Genomic DNA, 22,719 nt, shown 5'->3' on the forward strand with positions numbered 1-22,719 from the left:
GAGGAGCCAACACTGTAAATCACAGAAAACATTTAATTCCATCAATAAATTCCCAGTAATTGGAGGTGAGGTCATAGCGACTCCTCCTGGTCTAAGGGTGATGATCATAAAATCATATTTAGAAAAAATGAAGCTCTCGGGTGCCATTCAGCAAAATGAACAAGTCCCAAGAAATTCAGCAGATTTCCCTTGAAAGATGTGGTTAAACACAGAAGAAATTTCTTCCCAGTGCTGTGGTGCTCCAAGCCCTTGGAGAAGGCTTAGAGGTTTTGAGAACAAAATTAATGATACCCTTACAATTATTGCAGTTGTTCTGTTTGAGAGTGATGATTAAATCTGATCAGAAATAACATCTGCAGTGGGAGCAGAGTTTAAATATCTGGATTGTGGCTGTGCAGTTCACAAAGAAAACAGAAAATATCATCTATTAACACAAAAGGCAACGTGAGAATGATTTACTTGTCAGTGGAAAAAAATAAAATACAGATCTTTTCATGGCACTGAAAAAAATGTGGGGAGATTAAGAACTGAATGGGAGGTTTGAAGCACAGTTGATAGAAAACCTCAGCACCAAATTATGTGAACAAAGTCACTTTAAGGGAAGACTCAGAACCACTTTGGAGACTGCAAACAAGATCTGTTTAAAGTGGCACAATGAAATATTTCATCATCATCCCAGAGCTGCTCCATATTATGTGTTCTCCCTTTAAAATGCCATTTTCACTCCAGTTCTCAAACCAGTTCCCAGTTTTTTGCAGGTGGGCTTTCCTCTTTGGAGCCACTGACCCAAACTTCGGTTTGGCATCAGCTGTTGGGTCCTGCCTGGGCTTCTGTACCAGTTTATTCCTTGGACTTTGTGGGGTTAGGCTTAAGGGTGATGGGGTTAGAGGCCAAATAAAGAGCACCAATCCAACAGAGCTGTCAAAAAGTGGTACTGGTTGAACTTGGTGATCTCAGAGGCTTTTTCCAACCTTAACTACTCCTGATTCTGAGGGGTTGTAGCTTCTGGCTGCACAAGGTGTGGGTTTAAAGGTTTGGGTTTAGTGGTTTTGGGGGTGGGAAAGCCCTCCAAGGTCATGGAATCCAAGCTGTGGCCATCCCCACTTTGTCACCAGAGCCCTGAGTGCCACCTCCAGGCATTCTTGGTCCTCAGTGCGCCAACATTTGGTGGCCTGGCTTGGGTTGTTCAGCGATGCTGAGCTCATCACCAGATCTCTTCCACCTCCTGTTCCACAGAAACTTTGTGACTTCAGTTATGAAGAAAACCTTTTCCCATTCCTCTCCTGCCCCTCAGCCCCACCTTGAACCACATCTGGACGTTCCTCACCAATCTGTGGGTCGCTTCCAGAGCCTGCCCAGCAGCTTTTTAGGAGTTCCCTGGCTCATTTTGGGTCTGGGATGTTCTCCCCAGGCTGACCCCTCCATTCTCAGCGGTGGCTGCAGGGACAGCCAATTCCTTTCTCAGGTCTCAGGGGGAAGGAGAGGGAACAGATTTGTGGCAGTTCTATTCAGACACTGATGGGAGTTACTTCCTCTGCCAGGATTTGGCATTTCTGGAAGCTCTAGAAGGAGCAGAGTGTCCGTGCAGGGATTCCATAACTTGCTGGTTTGTGGCAGAAGTTGGTTTGAAAGGTGTTTTATCTCAGGAGGGTTTTCTTTTGCTTAGACTTGGGTTCCTCCATGCTCTTAGAAAGTCTAAACCAAGTGGAGCTGACTGAGTAAAAAAGAAAAACCGTTTACAAGACAAAAACTTTTGGGCCTGATGAGTTTTCTAGTGATTGAATTTTTTATATTTATCTTTCCATAGCTTCAGTGCTGAGATATGAAAGCAGCACTAACAAATTGTGCTCTGGGGTTATGTTGTTGAGTAATTTTATTTTTTAAAATCATAACTGGCATTTCTAGTGACCTTGTCTTAAAGTTACCTTTAATTTCAGCCTAGGGAGGTGGTTTAACTTTTCATAATCTATTAGTGCTTATAATATGTCACATTTCAATGCTAATTTGTAATCTTATTTAATTGAAATTTAAACTCGTGGGACCCGTGCTGTTGTTATTTTGGTATAACAGTGAATTCCCCAAGTTAGGTGTATTTTTAAATATATTAGTGCAAAATAATCATCATATTCCTCAAGCAGACCAATCCCTTCCCATGTAGTGACTGTTTATTTTGAACAGCAGCTCCTAAATTCACGTGTTGCCTGAAATTGTGCCTTTTGAATCAATAAATCAGGCAGTGTTCAGCTCTCCTGGCTGATTTTGTGCTCTGGTGTTGTTGTGCAGATCCTTGCTGACGATGGTGGTCGCTGGAGGCAGCACTGTTGAAGATTATATCATTTACAGACAAGATCTCTGAAATCTGTTTCCTTCAGACAGCAAAGGTAACTCAAATAATCCACATTATGCATTTATCTCAACAAGTTTGGTTCTGACCTTCAAAACTGAACAGCAGCTGAAGTTGGGGAGTCTGACCACTCTGCCAAATTTTAACCCCTTTTTTAATAATAATTTTAATTTATTCTGAAGTGAAAAATAATAAATATCCATGGAAAGGGCTCAGTTTCTTCTCCTCCTTTTATTACAGGAATATCTGTCCTTCCTTAGCTTCTCTTTTTTTCCTGCACTTAATGTTTTTCTTTATTCTTAATGTTTTCCTTTATTCTTCTTTTCTCATGAGTGTTTTGACCTGCAGATCAGTTACAATATTTTTTGTGGTACTGATGAGAAGCAACAATGCCTTAAAATCTAAAGAGTAATTGAGGATGGGGCTTGTACTCAAAAAGACAAAAATTGGGTGAAAAAAGGGTAAAACAGTGGTAAATCTCTTGAAAATTTCTATAGAATTTTAGAAGTATAACTTCTTTAAATTAAATATTGAAAGCACAAAATCTGATGTTTCCTGTGCCATTTATTTTGTCTGCTTGTATTATTTATTATCAGTAAATGATCTAAAGAAATGTGAGGATATTCAAGTTTATGGATCATTTTTTCCTATTTTGAAACTAACTCTCTGTAAACACCATAGGTAATATGGGACTTTTTTGTTTCTATTATGGAAATAGAGCTAATTTTCCCACTCATTATCTGCTGTTAATTTAATGTGTGGCAATATCTGAAATTTAGTGCTGATTATGGCAGTAGATTTTTGGTTAGCAGTACAGCTCATCTATGAGCAAACCAATTAAGACATCATTTCAGAATATAATTGAGCTCCTAATGGGGCACTTGAATTCACTGGGAATTTACATATTTGCTTTTCTTTGCTTTAGCAGAGAGGTCCAAAATGAGGCTTCAGCTTCAGTTTTGAGCTTCTGGAGGCACCAACTCCAGAGCTGAGGCTTTTCAAAGTGAAGCCTCTAAAATGCTCTTGAATAAGGGCAGGGATGAATTCATGGATAAGCTCCTTAATTCTGAAATCTGAACTTTGGGTGGCTCTTAGGAGGTGGGAATTTGAGGAACACAACCTCTGGTGCTCTTAGGATGCTGAGGCCCAGGTGATGCTCTGGTGCAGCACAGTTGAAACTGATTTAAATACCAAGTTTGCTCAGTGTTTGTAATTAATTTTCTCCTTTTAGTCAAATCAGGATCTGCTGGGAAAGGGCTCATTCTGCAAAGCTTTAGAATACAGATCTTTCTATACATATATAATATATACACATATATAATCTCTATTTTGAAGCAGTATCAATAGAGAATTCTTGGAAGTGCTGTGTTAGCCCACACAAATTAAGTGTGTCATTTATGGAGGCTTTGAAAATGAAGGAAGAAAATGAAGGCAGTTCTCTTCCCTTTTCATTTTCCCTTCATTTGGGGATTTTTTTGACCCTCAGAAGGAAAATTTCTCCATTTAAAAGACAAGAGAGGTTATTTATGCCTCTGCCTTATTGAGGGGTTGATTTGTGTTGTTGTTACTCTTCCCTTCCAGGATAGACCTTTGCATGTTTCCATTCGTTCTAAAATGGGAATCTACACCATTTGGAAAACCAAATGTGCTGGGGAAATAATTGTCAGAGTCTGTGTTTGGGTTCTGAAAAACCCCTTTTTTTTCCTATGTGAAAAACTAGGGCAGGGAAAGTAGTTTTCTCTGTAAGGTTCATGTTGTACTGGTTATTTCCTGAAAGTTTTAATATGTACATGTGGATAAACCTCAGGATGCTCCAGTGAACTCTAAGAAAACATTTAGTTCTCATTCTCAGCATCTTAACTTGTATTTTGTACTCTTTTTTCCCCCCGCTAAAGTGCTCACAGCTGTGCAGGTATTGCAGCCGCTGCTGCTGTTCCATTTGATCTATTTTTAAAAGCAGGGGCTCTCTGGATGGAATCCACATTCCATGTGTAGTCCAATACTCCCAAACCTTCCTGACCCTGCCTCACCCACTCAGACCTCGTGCATTATCTTTAATTATATGATAACATTGCAATTTTCCTCTATAGAAACCCTTCCATTAAACAAATGGAATTTAACCAGCAATCTGCTGCCTTTAATTGTTCAATCCTTCCTTCCTCAGAAATGCTCAGGCCTTTCCCTGCAGATGGAATTCTCAATTTGTGCTTTCTTGCACCTTTAACAACAGGTTTTAGAGAATCCCACACTGGTTTGGGTTGGAAGGGACATTAAAATTCATCCAGTTCTGTGGCAGGGACACCTCCCACTGTCCCAGGCTGCTCCAAGCCTTGTCCAACCTGGCCTTGGACATTCCAGGGATGCAGGGGCAGCCCCAGCTGCTCTGGGAATCCCAGCCCAGCCAGGAATTCCCAATTCCCAATGTCCCACCCATCCCTGCCCTCTGGCACTGGGAGCCATTCCCTGGCTCCTGTCCCTCCATCCCTTGTCCCCAGTCCCTCTCCAGCTCTCCTGGAGCCCTTCAGGCCCTGCCAGGGGCTCTGAGCTCTGCCTGGAGCCTTCCCTTCTCCAGGGGAACATTCCCAGCTCTCCCAGCCTGGCTCCAGAGGGGCTCCAGCCCTGCAGCAGCTCCATGGGACCCTCTGGGCTCTCTCCAGCAGCTCCAGGTTTTCCTTGTTTTGGAGGCAAATCCATCATTAATACCAGGGAAACCTGGCCCTGCACACCTGGGAGGACAAGCAGGGTTTGCATCCGTCCATCTTTTCCAACATGGCAAATGCCAGGTGGAACTGGGAGCAGTGTGGTGCTGACAGACACAGGCAGTGCCCTGGGCCATCCCCAGCTCCAAGCCTGCCTGGCTCTGGGCCATTCCTGAGCCAGCTGCAGAATTCCATCCTCCATCCCCTGCAGAGCCTTGGCTGTGCTCCCCTGCTCTGGGCAGGGCCTGCTCCCACCCTGTCCTCCCCAGGCTTTGGCCTTGGCTCCTCCTGGGACAGCCTTGGCTCCCAGCGCTGCCCTCCTCAGCCTGCTTTTCCTGAATTGTCATTAAAAGCAGGAGCCCACTTCCCTTTTCTGAAGGCCTGATGTTTTTCTGAGAACAATCAATTTTCTGTCTTGCTCTCTCTTCTTTCCATATGAAAGGCTTGGAGGTTTGTGAAATCCCAAGGTGCTCTCTCTAAAGTGAGGTATAAACGAATTCTACCTTCTTAAATTTAATAAAAGGAGACCTACTTCATTTGAATTTTTTTTCTACAGAAATTATTTTAAGGATTTGGGTTAAAAAAAAAGATATTTTGCTAATGTTGCTCTTTACTATCACAACTTTTAGGAGCATTTTAGAGCCAAATTTTCAAAGTACATTTGAAATGTAATAGATTTGATAAGTTGTTCTCTGCCTGAGCAGAAATTTTTGTACCACTTCTGCCAAGTTTTTGCAAGAAGTTTGTTTTCCATGATCCCCATTTCTCTTCCAGCTGCTCCTTCTGAAACTGAATTATGGGCTGGCATTTTGAATTTTTCCTTACACAGATATTGTAAATAAAACCAACTACAAAGGCTTTTCATTTTGAAAAATTGGAGCAGCAGGCACCCTGAACAAAAGGAAATGCTCCCAACACTCCTTTTATTGTAACCAAATTAATCAAGCTCAGAGATTTTGTTGTAATTTCAAAGTTAAATGTTTAAGTAATGCAAAACTTTTTAATCCTGCAGTGCCTCTCTCTTTAGAATTCATAACAAAATAGCAAAATTGTTACAGTTAATTTTTTTAATAGTTAATTTTTCTTAGCAAAGCTGAAGATTGGCTTCCTACAACCCCAGGAACCTGAATACCTCCAGAAAGTTTTGAGGTTCTTGGGATATCTCCAGAAAATGTTGAGGGTTTGGATTATTTCAGTCTGTGGTAGTAGAAAATGTTACATATCTCCATCCTTAGGTTTTCCTGAAATATCACAAGAAATTTCTGTGAAGTAAAAGCCAGATCTTTTTGCTGAAAGGGCTACTGGTTTAAAATAATAGATAGGAGCTCCTGTCATTCTTTATTAATTATAAATTATATTTAAAAGAAGAATGTATAGTCTAGTACTTAAGATAAACCAAATTATTCTTTCCTGTTGAACCACCAAACCAAACCAAACTCAGATCATTGATTTTTTTGTTTTAATAATTCCTTCTGAAAAAAAAAAAAAAAAGAAGCTCAAGGAAGGGCAACAAATTTAAAATGTAGCCATTAATGAAAACCTAAAAAAAGTTGATTTTTTTACATGAAGATGGCCTGAAAGGTTGTGAAGGGATTATTATTTTCATTTGGTGTTTCAGTTTTGTTTTCTTTTCCCCTCCCTATCAGTTCACATCCTTGGAGGGCCACAATCATGGTGAAAAATGTATGGAAATGCTTTAGGAAGGCATCATCGTTTTTGAGATTCTCAACTGGCCTTTTCCTAGAAGGATCCTAGTCCAGGGAAATGCTTGAAAATTAAAACCAGGGACGCTTCCAAAATCAAACACAGCAAGTTTCTGAAGAAAGGAGCCTCTCTTCCTCCCCAAACCTGTGCTGATCCTCCAGGGCTGCACACAAAAAAGGTTCTTTTTATTTCTTACCACATTCCTGAAAAATATTCCTGAGAGGGGAAGATTCTCACCAGGGTGGGGCAGGAATTGCCACAGTTGGCTTTGGCTCAGCCTCCCAAACTGAGTTTGGATCACTTGAAAGGATTCATCTCATTTCCTGGAGGTGGCACCTCAGAATCAGGGAAGCATTTGGGTTGGAAAAGACCTTTAAGGTCCCAGAGTCCAACCTTAACCCAACCCAAGTCCACCCTCACTTTATTGGTGCCACTCTGAGAGTGGGGACAGAACAGCTCCCCCCACTCTCAGAATGGCCCAGAATTCAGGGAAGGGGAAGATGAACTCAAGTTTCTGTTGAAAAACTCATCAAAAATTAAAATATCCCCTCTTTTTTTGATCAGTCCTTAATCCAGGAACTAAAGCTGTTCAGGACACAGGTCCCAGTGAATTTTCCATGGCATAGGAATCTATTTGAGGTGCTTGTTGTTTAGATGTTGGAAAACAAAATGCTCTTGTTTCTGTACCACATAAATGGGAGTTCAGGGGTGAATCTCTGTGTGATTTGGCAATAAAAAGTTCATCAGGAAGCAGCTCCAGGAGTGGATTCTTGGTTCATTCCTGTCCCAACGAGGGAACAGCAAAACCTGGCCACAGGTGCCCCTTCAATAAAAGGCAACAGAGGAAAATCATAAATATTATAGGTGTTATAATGTATATTTAACCTCCTCAAGATAATTCCAACACCATTTTTTTTATGCTGCTAATTCTTATTTGGAAGTTTTATGCCTTTGCCAGTGCAGACATTTATGCTGGTTCAGGCCTATATATATATTTATTATTTTTTCCCCTTAAGTTTTCTTTTTATCTGCAGCATAATTTCAGCACTTGAGTGGCAGCAAGTGACATTTGCAGAGGACAGATCCTGCAGGCAAATGAGCAGGTGACAGGAGGCACAATGGCACTCAGGAATAGTCTGACACGTGGGTGTTCCGACTGGAGGATCCTCTTTGTGTTCCATGGAGTTCTCATGGAGCAGCTTGCAGTTGATATTGTATTCTCAGAGTACAGAATTCAATGTATCCCCAGCACACACAGCCTTCAGCTGGGCTTCTTTACACCTTTCTGCCTTACAACACCACCTGAAGTGCAGGAAGCCGAGTAAACTGCTGGGTCACATTGATATGCACATGCCTTCATCGGGTTAATATTTATTACTCAGTTGCCTGTGAGCCTTGGAAAACAGTTCTTGGGAACTGCTGGTGGGAGAGAAAGAGCTTTGTTCCTGTAAAGGTCACTTCAAAACTCACTGGAAACCACAAAACTTTTATCTTCCAGTGAAGCAAGTTAGCAAATCCCTGATTCAGGTGATTAAAAACTATTAATCAGGCTGCTTAAAACCAATAAAGTCAAATGATCAATATTTGATTTTTCCATGTCAGGGGTGTTATCAAGGCTGTGGGTAGCCCTGCAATCCTGTAAAATCCAGCTCTTTCACAAAGTCTTCTCTTGGAAAGGATTGGGAGGGTTTAAAGGTGAGCCAGGCACCTTCCTGAGCACGAGGATATGAAATCTGGGGGTTCCTACCAAATGTTTTTCCATAATTCAGTTGGTTTTTCTCTTTCTTAGTACTTAAAAGGCCTTTTTCTAATGCCTTTCCTAATGGAAATTATGGTTATAAACCAGTCCATACATAAAACTGATTTTTCTGATTCGTCTTAAATTGCATTTCCTTGATGATCTAAAATCTAAAATACATTTCAAGCTTTTAAAAATAGACCAGAGAAGGGGACAAGTCCCCTGACACAGATGTTTCTGCTGGAGGGCCAATGCCCTCAGATTATCATGATGGTCCCATCTAAACATATTTAAAATACAAAATTACACATTCTCCATGAATAGTTTTGATTTGGGTTGCAGGAATGTGGAGCTAAAATTCCACTTAAAGATGGTTTATAATTATGAAGGAGCAGCCTGGCTGCAGCTGCAGGGACAGGGATAAGGACAGGCTGATAAGCCCAGAGCAGGAGATGGGAATCACAAACCTGATCCCTGGAAAAACACACTCTGGGAGCCAGCTTTAATTCCCAAAGTTATTGTGATGCCTTGAGGCTGCCCTGGAGCAGGGGCTGGGCAGAGTCCCAGAATAAAGCAGGGATTCATTCCAAGCATCTCCTCCATGGATCCACCTTGGGCAGCACCAGAGCCCAGCCAGGGCTGCACCCAAGATCAACCAAAATGGCCCCAAAATGCACCAGCGCTCCCGGGCTCTGTCCCTGGGATCAGTTCTGCTCCATTTGCACCTTGCAGTTCATTGTCCCATCCCAGCTTTAGCCCCTGCAGTCCCACCCTGCTTGTTTTTCTCTCTCCAGCCCACGGGGTTTGTGCTCCTGGGCTGAGATTTGGCTCATTTGTCCTTGGTGCCCAGCTGGAGCAGGAATTGTTTTGTCTCCCTGCTCTGTGCACAGAGCTCAGCATCCCTTAAACATTATTCCTTTTACACTAAAGCAGCACAGAGCCTGAAACATAGAAAAGCCAAACCTGAGGCATCAATATTCAAGTACTTTTGTGAAGAGGGGAGTGTACCTCATCCATGAGAAAATCCTTCAAACCAGGAGTACTTTTTGGGAAACCTGTCCTGGAGTGAAGATGGGAGTGAGGGCATGGCTTGTGTGATTGTGTCTGACATCTCTGGATCTGCTCCCTGCAGGATTTGATTTCCTTCCCCAGACAGGTCCTTTTGCTGCTCTAGGCATCCAAGGGGGAGTAAGGAAGGGCTCTGGGGTGACTCTTCAGTTCCTAAAAGGGCTCCAGGAGAGCTGGAGAGGGACTGGGGACAAAGGATGGAGGGACAGGAGCCAGGGAATGGCTCCCAGTGCCAGAGGGCAGGGATGGGTGGGACATTGGGAATTGGGAATTCCTGGCTGGGCTGGGATTGCCAGAGCAGCTGGGGCTGCCCCTGCATCCCTGGCAGTGCCCAGGGTTAGAGCAGCCTGGGGCAGTGGGAGGTGTCCCTGCCAGTGCAGGGTGACACTGAGGGTGGCACGGTGTGATCCTGGGGACTGTGTGAATTTCAGAGGGCAGCCCAGTGACTGTCCCCAGCCTTCCTGCAGCTCCCAGGCTATCGCCTTTCACAGGCCCTGCTCACAGCTCCCTGATCTTGTTTCAGAGCCTGGCACTGACACTGAGCTCAGCACAGCACCCAGAAAATTGTTCCCATATTAATTACCCATAATAGCAACAAAATGCATTTTATATAAAATTCCTCCTATTCTGCCTCTCACCTGGATGATCTTAGAAATCTTTTCCAACTTTAACCATTCTGTGATCTGGACTGAGCTATTTTCTGTGGTTTATACATACTAAATCCTGCCTAACTGTATTTTTGCTTCTTGTTGTTGCAGTTTATTATTCCTTGTGCCCCTCCCTCAGCTGTGCTTGTGCTTCAGCCTTTTCTTGCACTTCTTGCAGAAAGGAAAAATGAATCCAGTTGGGAAAAGTTTGTGCAAGGCATTTGTGTGTGAGTGATCTCCCAACCAGGGAGCTGAGGAGCACAGCCCAGTGTCCTCCTGCTCTGGCTCTGTGGCATAAATTTGATTTATAAAGTGCTGTGTTTTTAGCTGCACTCCTGATGTGCCTTGGTTTTTATCCCCTAAATTACTGACACACACCATGTGGTAGGTTTTAAACAGAGATTTTTTTCAGAGGCTGAAACATTTGTTAAGGCGAGGCTTGTGGTGTCCCAAAGAAACAGTTACACACCAAATTGTGAGGGAGATCAAATGGCATTTCTGTGCATTGAGAGCCTGTACTCCAGGTATGGAGTGACAGAATTCCAGCACTGCCTGTCCTCTCCCACTGTGCAGAAATTCTGGAGGAAGAGCTAAAGCCATAAGTGATTTTTGGGTTCAGGTCAGGGGGATTACATTGCAGGCTGGAAGGAAAGAAGGGTCTGGCTTCCCCCTCTGTGATCAATCCCTAAATCCAGAAGGATGTAAGAAGCTGAAAGCAGTTTAGCCCCTCAGCCTGGGAAGTGAACTTGAAAAGGGGGATGAAGGGAAGGGGGGCAAGGAGAGCTTGCAAGGATTACACTCTTCCTTCTCAAGGAGAATAGCAGGGCTGTGCTCCTTGGAGTAAATTCTAGCTTAGATTCAAGTTCATGGAATATCTACAATAACGGGAAATATTCTTGCTGTAGTTCCAAAAAGCTTCATGGATTAAGTTTTTTAGGGGGTTACTCTTCAAGAGTGGGAAATTTTAAAAACAATTTTCAAAAGGGAGGAAAAAAGCCCCAAACCACAACATAGAAAAGATCTGCTGGACTGACACAATGGTAAATTTTTTGTTTAGGTGGAAATAGGAATTTATAAAATACGAATCTAGGATTGAACTGTGTGTTCTAGCAGTGAGCTAAATGTGATTTAGTGATGATAAAAAGGTGATTTTAAAGCAGACAGATTGAGGATTGTCCAGCTGGAATTGCTGAATCCTGGAGTCCTGATTCTTGATGGCAGAGCTGAAAAAGCATTTCAGTTACATGCCCAAATCACAGAATCACAAACACAGCAATGTAATGACTGAATTTCACTGTTCCATTCCTGAATTTCGCTGTTCTATTCCTGAATTTCAGTGTCCTATTTGTGAATTTCAGTGTTCTATTCCTGAATTTCAGTGTCCTGTTCCTGAATTTCACTGTTCCGTTCCTGAATTTCATTGTTACATTCCTGAATTTCGTTGCACCATTCCTGAATTTCAGTGTTCTATTCCTGCATTCTGGAAGGGCCTCTCATCCCAATTCCTGACCCTTCTGCTTTTCAGACATTTAGGTAACTCAGGTTTTGCAAGACAAGCTCTAGGACAGAGATTCCAAACCAGTTAAATTTCTTCTTACCTGTCTTTGAACTCATCTAGAAACACTGTCAATGCTGAAGCCATCCCTGCTGTTCATTTCCATAATTCTATAGCTCCAATAAAAGGTAAAAAAATAAGATTTTTAAGAAATATTGAAGGTGTTTCTGATGAGGTTTTCTTGTGAAGATTTAGAGAAAATAAGCATGAATTCTTCTATCAGTGAATCTTGATGTAACATCTGCAACTTGATGATTTAAGTTTAATAAATTATCAAATTCAGGGTTTGGACAACAAAAGTGAGTGGTGGGACAACCTGTGGCACATCTGGATTTGTCCAAATGGATCTGGAGTTTGTCCTTGTCCACAGCAGCTCAAGGCCTGACAGTAGAAGAAAACAGAATATTTCTGAAAGCTCAGAATGCTGAGTTGATGCTCTCAAGACTAGAAAGTAAATAATACAATAAACCAAAAACCTGATCTGTGCTTCTAAAGAAAATGCGCTGAAATAGCTGAAAACCTGTGACACCTTCAAGGCACCCTTTGAACATTAGAAAAACTTGGATTTTCTTTCCTTTTCACTCAAAGGCATGGTCTTGGTGTGGTTCAAATGCAGAGGCTGGTGATCTCCAGGGCCTGGATGGTTTTTCCTTTTGACATTTCCTAAGCACCTAATAACGAGTGGGAGGGTCTGCTGGCTGCCTAATTAGGGTGATTTAATTTTAGTAGGTGTCACATGTGGTACCTGTGGATGGGTTCTGACAGGGCTACAGGACTGAAGGCCTTTGGCTTTGCAGGAGCCAAACTGTCTCCTCAGCTGTTGCTTCATCAGAAAAAAACCAGCTTGAGGGATTTGGGATGTGGGAGCAGAGCTTTCCTCGTGTCCCCGACCTCCCTTGGGGTCACCCTGGGCTGTGCTGCTGCCTGCTGGCTCCCCTGGAGGTTTCCCTTCACTGGGAAGTTCTGTGGGGGTGTTTGGGAGCAGGAAACCAACGGGAGCTTTCACCATGGCCACCGGCAGGGGCTGGGCAGGGATTCCCAAAGCTTCACATCCCACATTGCCATGGGATCATGGGCTGGGTTGGGATGGAAAGGACATTGAATCATCCCAATCCATGGGCAGGGACACCTCCCACTGTGCCAGGGAGCTCCAGCCTGGCCTTGGGCACTGCCAGGGATGCAGGGGCAGCCACAGCTGCTCTGGGAATCCCAGCCCAGCCCCTCCCCACCCTCCCAGGGAAGGTGCCAAGGCTCCCAACAGGTGATTTTCCAGGAGGATCATCTCTGAAGGAATCACTCATTAGGTGGTTAAAAACAGCAGGATTTGAAGTGTGCCAGAGAACACTTCCAGAAAGAAGTTTAGTAGCTGATAGCTTCACAATTCACATTCCAGAAAGTTCTCTGGCATCTCTGGGAATGCACCTGAGTAGCAATATGACTTTTTGCCTACAAAATAGAAGAATATGTTAAATTGTGTTGATATTAACACCAAAAGCTACCAAAAATAAATGAGATTCTTGCTCCTTTCTGTCCCTTCCAAAAAACAAAAACTAAGCCTAGAGTTAAGTTATATCCCTGGCACTTTATTAAATTTAAAAAGGGGGAGGAAGACACATTGGCCCTGTTAGATTTTCCAGTGGTTTGAGAAAGAAAAAGTCACTTTTTATTGGAAAAAGAAAATGAGCCTTGCTTTGAGTGCTGGAAGCCCAACAGTTAAAAGTACAAGAAATCTTTTACTATTGCAAATCCTGCTCAGTTAAAGGGAATGTGGCAATTCTGAATCCTCTGTCCCAGGAAATCAGCGCTGGTTTGAAATGTGTACAAACTGAAAACAGTCTATGCCAGAACTCCTTGTGCTAGTGCCAGCTAAAAGCAAGAAAGAAAGGGGGAAAAAAAATCAAATTGATGGGTTTCAAAGCTGATAATTGTGCTTGAGTGCTGTGGCTGTAAATCACTGAGTGGCTTTTCCTTGGATACAACAGTCACTGCATGTAAATGTACACATGGTGCCTTTGCAACAGCACAAAATACCTGAAATCCTCGATTCCAGTTATTAAAATACAACCTGATGCAACATTTCACCATTTGCCTTAACCTGAGACGATTCCATGAATGACAAATACCATCATGCTGAGGGAAATCAAAATTCATGCACAACATGATGGCAGAATGTGTGACCTCAACTTCAGAGCAGCACAACGTGTTAAATTATCTTGCTGTAGTTCCAAAAAGCTTCATGGATTAAGTTTTTTAGAGTGTTACTCTTGAAGAGTGGGAAATTTTAAAAACAATTTTCAATTCTGTGTGAAGAGACTTTTCAGTTTGGCTCATCTTCTCCAAAATCTTCTCTCAAGTCCCTGCCTGTGTGTGCAATCATTTTGGGCTGGGAAAATCTTTGCAGGTGTGTTGGATGTGTTCTTAGGATGACTCCACACCCCTGGTTACATCCATGGCCCTTCCCAAATCACCTCCTGGTTCTGATCTCACAAAAATTTGAAAGTAAATGTTAAAACAAGATTCTGTTCCTCTTTATTGGTTTTATGTCTTCTGTATTCAGGAAGAGCAGCTGGAAAATGAGCTACAAAAATGGATTTCTATCAAACTTGCTGGCAGAATTTATCCAGAGGTGCAGAAATTGTACAGAAATCCGTGGAATCACAGGGTGGTTTGGGTTTGGAGAACCTTAAATCCCAATCCATCCCAATTCTGGCAGGGACACCTTTCACTGTCCCAGGCTGCTCCAGGCCCCTTCCAGCCTGGCCTTGGGCACTTCCAGGAATCCAGGGAACCCTCACACCACTAATGTTGATTCCTTTGTTTCTTATTTGTTAAGGTTGGGATTAAATGGTGAGATGATATTTTTTTGTTTGACTCATGTTTATTAGTTCTTATTTATTTTATTGTATCATAGAGTGTGAGTTCTGCAGCACTTCACTCTAACAAGGTAGAAATGGAGCTGTATCTCTCTCTAGAAGGACTTTTAAGGATAAACTGTTCAGTTAAGAAATGACACCTACATTATTTTTACTTAATAACTAACTACTCATATGTTGGGATGTGGACATTTTTATCCAATTACACGAAACCACCTAAATCTAGAAAGAAGAAGGTGAAGAAGGAGCAGCCTCCACCCCAAAACCTCCACCTTGCTCTCCATCTATTCCTGTATTCTAAACCCTTAAACTCTGAGTTTCCCCCCCTGTGATATCACACACTTCTATCCAAAGTGCACACCCACAATCCCAGTTCCACCATTCCATTCTGGAAGCTTCTCCATGGCCCCAGGTCAATGCAGTGTTCTCCTGGGGGTCAGTGCCTGCCAGCACAGAGAGTCTGAAATTCCCAGGGTAGCAGCACCGGGGCAGCCACAGCTGCTCTGGCACCCTGTGCCAGGCTTTGAGACTTCTTCTGCAAAGCCCAGGCTGCATTCAGGGTGTGCTTGCAACAGATTTAGAGCTTGGTGTGGGTTTGGGGTTTGGACCAAGGCAATTAATTCAATTAATAAAGCAGAAGGGATGTTTGTGCTGTCACATCAATTGTGCCATAGTGATGTGGTTCCATCGAGTGGGGAGAACCACTGATGTAAAATATTTTGGGAAATAGGTACAATAATAGCCCTTGATGATAATTTGGAGAATGGGAGAGGACAGTGTTATTGCAGGTGAATTCATATTTTCTGTATTTAATGTTACTTTGGACAAACAAACCAAAAGTCTCTTAGGGAAAAACCTTGATTTTAGCTGCTCATTTTTATCTGCTGGCTGAAATACTTGAAGGGGCTGAGGAATAAACTTTTTTACCCTCCTGTGTTCACCATCATGTGCTCAGTTGGGCTGACCTGCAGACCTAAAAGCCAAATTATTTGGTGTGTCCATCCAAAACATTTTCATGTGTGTTTTAGGATAAATTCTTACATTGAGCAAGTTTACACCAATTTGTAGTGAAGCCCTAGTATGCAAAGTGAGCATCTGCCTGCATGAGCAGATTCTTAATTCTGGTGGCTTAGCACAGGACATGGTTATAGTTCAGAAAAGAAATCATTCAGGAGCCTGTATCTGCCTTGTGTTGACTCTTTGTAACCTTACTTGAGATTTACTAATTCAGTCCTTCCACTAGTACCAGTTAACTGTTACCTGCAAGGACCTGGGCACTGTTATTTGAAGCTGCTAATGAAAAAGTATCAAATAATAATAATAATAATAATAATAATAATAATAATAATAATAATAATAATAATAATAATAATAATAATGATGATGATGATGATGATGATGATGATGATGATGATGATGATGATGATGATGATGATGTCATCACCATCACCATCATTATAATTATTTATCTATAATATAGTCTCTATTCTATATATTATATATTATATATTATATATTATATATTATATATTATATATTATATATTATATATTATATATTATATATTATATATTATATATTATATGTTATGTGTTATATGTTATATATTATGTGTTATGTGTTATAAGTTATATATTATGTATCATATGTCGTATATCATATATATCATATATTATATATTATGAGCCTGCTAAAAGCTTTCGATGGTGCCACGGAGCAGGAAACTCACCTGATGTAAAACCTGATAACTGATGATGTTAAAAGAGCCCCAACAGGTGCACAGATCTCAGTTCATGGAAAATTAAAGATGCTCTTACTGGTTTTCAGGCTATCTTGATATTAGGGAGAAATACTGAATTTTCAAGGAATAATTCTTGTTGTCCAAACGAAATGTTTCCATCTGTTCTCTGCAACTGAGCAGGAGCTGAAATAGGCATTTTCTGTGCTCTGGTGCCATTTGCAGAATGGCTTCATTTTGTCTTTATGCTCAAAACCACGTTTTGCTGGCATTCCCTAAGACTTTGGATGCTCAAATGAAGGTCCTGCTCCTCACACTTGCTGATCACATTCATCCAAAGAAGGGGAAAAAGTAGAATTCCAGTTTGAGGTTATTTTAGGTCCCAGTTTTGTTTAGGTTTGGTTGCCACTTTTGCACATTCACACATTCCAGCAAAGCAGATTGAAGTTTTCTCCCCTGGCACAGCGCTGCCATCACTTGAAAGGTGCTTTTAAAATCCCACCAGGTTCTTTGTGCATGGAATTACTTTCAGCCTTGAATTTTTTCAAGCTGATGGGACCATTCAGATCCTTTAAATTGGGCTTGGTTTGGATCTGCTCAAAAAACAAAGCCCAAACATTCTGAAATACAGGAAAGGCTGATTGGAGAGCAGCAGCTCACAGGGGTCATAAGGTAACAAAGAAGTTTCTGGGTGAAGCCATGTCCAGATGTTGTATTTCTGTTTTCTGGTGTGGAAGACAGATCCCAATACAGATCCCAATACTTGGGTGACATTCCCAGTGTTCCTGCCCCTCAAGGTCCTGGCAGATCACAACCAACTACCCGGACTTGGCATGTCCAGCTTGTTACACATCACACCAAGGCTGCTGCCCAGAATTTGGGAAGAGTTCTCTCAGAGCTGCCAGGCTGAACTCAGCTTTGCCTCAGGTGTGTGCCTCAGTGATGCCTCAGGTTTATCTTTTCTATTTTTCAGGCTCTGTGCTGTTTCAGTGTAAAAGGGATAATGTTTAAGGGATGCTGAGCTCTGTGCACAGAGCAGGGAGACAAAACAATTCCTGCTCCAGCTGGGCACCAAGGACAAATGAGCCAAATCTCAGCCCAGGAGCACAAACCCCGTGGGCTGGAGAGAGAAAAACAAGCAGGGTGGGACTGCAGGGGCTAAAGCTGGGATGGGACAATGAACTGCAAGATGCAAATGGAGCAGAACTGATCCCAGGGACAGAGCCCGGGAGCGCTGGTGCATTTTGGGGCCATTTTGGTTCATCTTGGGTGCAGCCCTGGCTGGGCTCTGGTGCTGCCCAAGGTGGATCCATGGAGGAGATCCTTGGAATGAATCCCTGCTTCATTCTGGGACTCTGCCCAGCTTAGGACACCCTTCTGAAGGCATCAGCAGGAAGCTGAAGGATCCTCACCCTCAGCTCACCATTGGTGCTGAGCTCCTGGATGGAGCTGGAATCTTCTCCTCTCCCACAGCGGTGGTGCCACAGGATCTGATTGTCCAGCAGTTCCAGCCTGATGTCATTCTGTGTCTGGTCACTCAGAATTTTAGACTTTCTGTGTTAACAGACACGACATTCAAGAAAACACTACATTCAACCTAAAGCCATTGAAAAAACTTCCAAAATTAAATAGTAAAACTAAAATTACAAATATGTCATTTAAATAGAAACATGTAATATCACATAGTAGAAAACATAAAATTTAAAGTGTCAAAATATAGTAATATATCTATAAAACAAAAGTTGTAAAACAAAAACTAGTCCTCCTTCTTCATAAGTTTAAATAGTATTATATAATTCAATTTAAAAGTAACCCCATTACAAACCACAAATAATTAATTATTAAGCTAAAATAAAAATAAGTATAATTTCTTAATTAAACAATTTATCCTTAAAAAAACTTATAAAAAACACAACTCCATTTTTTACTTTGTTAACATAAAATACTATAGAACTCACAGTTTATTAAATTGTAATATAAATAAAAACGAATAAACATCTACATCCAAACAAAAGATACAATCTCACACATTTAATCCCAACCCCAACTAAAAGAAAAAATAAAACTAAACATCAGTTCTGGAGGAATTTCAAGTTTTTCTCTCTGTCTCAGACTCTCCTTGGGAGATGGAGTCTATCATCTGGAAGCTCCCTTTAACCCCTTCCTGCCAGACCTTTGAATTAGGGAAGTTTGCAGGTACAGGAGAGGAAACAAAAGCTTCAGGGGTCAGAAACTTCGGGTTTTATTACACCTGAAGCCAGAAAGTGCAAAAAAACAGGCTGAGAATGAAGGAACTGGGACACTTTAATTGTGGTTTCTGTGAAGGAGGAAAAATTCAGTCATTAAATTGACATTTTGCAGTTCCCTGTTCCTGGAGCCATACAAAATGGTAAGGCTGTAATGTTATTGCACTTATATTTTAATTATTAAATTATTGTTATTATAATCATTAATCTAATATTTTAATTATTTTAATTATTAAATTAATATAATTTAATTCTTAAGCTAACTTAAGCGAGGCATTTAAAATTGTTCAACTTCTTGTATATTAGAAGTTCCTTTAGCTTGAAAGGGGAATTTTTTAGTCATAGAGAAAACTTAATATAAAATAATGAAATAAAAAAGCAAATTGAGGTTTAACCAAGTTGTCTGTTGACTGCTACTGAAAGTCTTGTTCTCAGATCCTTTTCCTTTGTGTGCTCTGCTGATGTGAAAGTCCTCCAATATAACTTTAAAAATCTGCAATTCAGTTATTCCTGTTGATGATTTGCTGTCAAACACTTGACACCTTTAAATCCTTGTTTTTACTGTGCTTTTCCCCAGTGACATTTGGTACATTTGTCATTAATAATAGTTAATATTTCTCTTTGGCCTTAGTGCTGTTGTGATACATATTTCTAAAAATCAGAGGAATATTTGATTATTTAGTTCCATACCTTAAAACCAGACTTCATAAAATCTCTCAAAGCTTTCTGAAAACTCATTCGGTCCTGGGCTAAATTTTGATAGAATTTTGAGCTCTATTTCTGAATAAATAAGAGAGATATTTTTAAAATGATCAAACAGATTGAAATAGTAGGGCATTTTTATATAAATATAGACTCAGGAGTGATCCGGTGTGAATTACATTAAACTCACTGGGGAACCATCCATTAACCTGAGCGAGAATAGAATCAGAATTCCAGAAACTGAATTCTGCTGGAGGAGCCCCGGGCCTGGGGATTATTCAGATAATTTGCTGATACTTTTATCAATGCATTGGGCAATTAGTTGTGCTAATTAGCAGCATCACTTTGGAAGAACTGCTTGGAGGGAGTGGAGTGACAAGGACAGAGCAGGCAGGGATGGAACTGGAATGGAATTCCTTCTTTGTGAAAATTCGTTGGGAATTTTCTCAGCCTTTCCAGCTTCAGGATAATTTCAATTGGAGCCTGAATCCAGAGCAGAGTCTCCTCTCTGCTCAAATGGCAGCATCTGCCCTGCAAGAGAGTTTAAAATAATCAAGATTTGCCAGTTATGGAGATTTGCGCCAAGAATTTTGAAGTAAAAAGTAACAGAGTTTAGAGAAGTTTATGTTATTTTCTTTGGGGAAGGATTGAATTTTAAACAATGGCATCATGTCATGTCTAAAAGAAGACACTTTATTATGTGATGATAAATTGTCATGAGGCAAAAATATAAACTGTTGGTGTGCTTGCTGCATGAAATTTCTTCTCTCCTAATGGGTTTGGAGTTGGGAGAAGAGATTCCTCTGGAAGTCCAGGTATCCTTTTCTTCTCCTCATGCTGTGGGTGTGTTTATCCAGGTCTTGGTGTGTCACAGACACATTTTATGAAAAATCCTTTCCTTAGGATCTTTTCTCCTGAGAAGCTGAGAGGCCTCAGGGACAAAATGTACCCAATGGTTATCTGCTGCTGTGGGATGTAACAGGAACAAAATGCAAATAACCAATGGTTATCTGCTGCTGTGGGATGCAACAGGTGCATCTGGGATTGGGCTCATGTGGTTGTTTCTAATTAATGGCCAATCACAGTCCAGCTGGCTCTGACTCTCTGGTCAGTCAAAAGATTTTATTATCATTCCATTCCTTTCCTTGCAAGCCTTCTGATGAAACTCTTCCTTCTATTCTTTTAGTATAGTTTTAATATAACATATATCATAAAATAATCAATCATCCTTCTGAAACATGGAGTCAACATTCTCATCTCTCCCCTCATCCTGGGACCCCTGTGAACACCAGCACATTGGTGTTGTGCACCTTGTGGAGAAAAGGGAAAAGTTCTGACCTTGGGGTCAACACAAATGTATTTATATACAATAATCTCAGTTAGGAGATAGAAGTGAAGATATTCTGGGGGGAGGAAGTGTTCCCTTGATGCCTCAAGTTTGTCTTTTCTATGTTTCAGGCTCTGTGCTGCTTTAGAGAAAAGGGATAATGTTTAAGGGATGGTGAGCTCTGTGCACAGAGCAGGGAGACAAAACAATTCCTGCTCCAGCTGGGCACCAAGGACAAATGAGCCAAATCTCAGCCCAAGAGCACAAACCCCGTGGGCTGGAGAGAGAAAAACAAGCAGGGTGGGACTGCAGGGGCTAAAGCTGGAATGGGACAATGAACTGCAAGATGCAAATGGAGCAGAACTGATCCCAGGGACAGAGCCCGGGAGCGCTCGTGCATTTTGGGGCCATTTTGGTTCATCTTGGGTGCAGCCCTGGCTGGGCTCTGGTGCTGCCCAAGGTGGATCCATGGAGGAGATGCTTGGAATGAATCCCTGCTTTATTCTGGGACTCTGCCCAGCCCCTGCTCCAGGGCAGCCTGCTCAGTGTCACCAGCAGTGTGGGAGCAGCAGGAGCAGCAAGGAGGGCAGGAGGAAAGAGAGGACACTGGGCTGGGAGACAAATGTGACAAATGTTTCTCTTGTTTAGGTTGTTTTACCACATATCTTCACTTTTTGGGGGATATTTATATTTCCTATGATAAGGCTAAAGTAGAAACACTTGAATAGAGAACCTGAGCACCCTGACCCATGGAAGGTGGCACTGGGGAAGGGGATGGGGCTGGATGGAATTTCAGGTCCCTTCCAACCAAACATTCTGGGATTCTGGGGTTAAAACAGCAATTATTTGTGACCATGGAGTAATAAGAATTGATTTTTTACCAATTCATTCTTTTGTACTTTTAGCAACATAGGAGAAATAGGAGGAAAGGCAAATTGGCATTATACAGACCTCAGATTCTTTGTTTATCTTCTCCGCTCTCATCAGTTTCTCAGTTATCTCTATATTAAATTAAAGATCAGTGAAGGAGAAAAGTTGATTACATTTCCATTGTGAGCCAGAAAACAGCAGTGCTTGTACACCAGGTATGCAAAGGGGCTGAGGGAAACAAATGAAGTTTTCAAAATGCTGTGTTACAGATGAATGAAAATAATTTGTAAATTATTCATCAGATTTAATTCTAAGTTGTTTTGAGAAAACTGAAGTAAATTGGGACGTGTGATTGTTGAAGAGACCTTTGTTCTCCAGCCTTTACAGGTTTAAATCTTGAGAATGAACTTCTTCAAGATGTGGAGACTGTCCAAACTGCAGGACTGTCCAAACTGCAGGGAGAGGTATCAGCTACTCAGGATTTACAGGATTGAAATATTGACTCAACTGATGGCTGATATTTTTTCCTCTTGCAAATTAAAACTCCTCTTTTTAATTTTTTTTTCCTGGAACTGGAGACACAAAAAACCAGATAATATCCCTTCTTACACCTTGTGTGCTCAAAGCAACAACCACTCAAATGACAGCACTGCCAAACCTCTGAAAAATGTTCCTTATATCTTTATATCACATTTGGAAAGTAAACATGTCAGTACCTTAGCCTTATGTATATATCACATACATAAAGGAAATGTAGCAGTGTATTTATAACAATGGATCACAGAATTCACAGAAATGTGATGGTTTGTTGGCCTTCCAGCTGATTGCTGAATTAACTTCTCAGCAAGACCTGCCTGGTTTTGGGTGTTCCTTTGAGCTCTCACGTTGTTCACGTGGTCCATGGTGTTGTTAGGCAGTTACAGTTCATTTTCTGAAGTTCTGTTCCTCTGGCCAACTTGTTGTCATACACAAGCCCAGGAAAGGCCATATGTTCCTGCAAAGGTAGCCTTGGAAGGTGGGATAGCTGCTTCTCCTTTTCCTTCTGCCATCTGTTCTGCTTTAACTTCATTTTCTCCACATACCATGTCAAGCAAATACTCAGATAATAGATGGGAATTCTAATCAGTATGGAAGCAGGATTATTGTTGCCAACAATAGCCAGGTATTCCGATTTTTTTAGACATTTCCCTTGCTCTTTGGCGTTGTAA

At 41.5% G+C, this 22,719-nt stretch overlaps 1 long non-coding RNA gene across 1 annotated transcript in view; it reads left to right on the plus strand.

The window, feature by feature from the left end:
• The window catches only part of LOC136559093 (uncharacterized), an 87,808-nt gene that overhangs the window by 45,577 nt on the left and 19,512 nt on the right, over positions 1-22,719 (plus strand). The window contains exon 2 of the long non-coding RNA XR_010783967.1: positions 2,284-2,381. This is a non-coding gene — a long non-coding RNA (uncharacterized lncRNA). The remainder of the gene's footprint in view (positions 1-2,283; positions 2,382-22,719) is intronic.

The sequence above is a fragment of the Molothrus aeneus genome, chromosome 7, assembly GCF_037042795.1.
Source record: "Molothrus aeneus isolate 106 chromosome 7, BPBGC_Maene_1.0, whole genome shotgun sequence".
Taxonomy (NCBI): Eukaryota; Metazoa; Chordata; class Aves; order Passeriformes; family Icteridae; genus Molothrus; species Molothrus aeneus.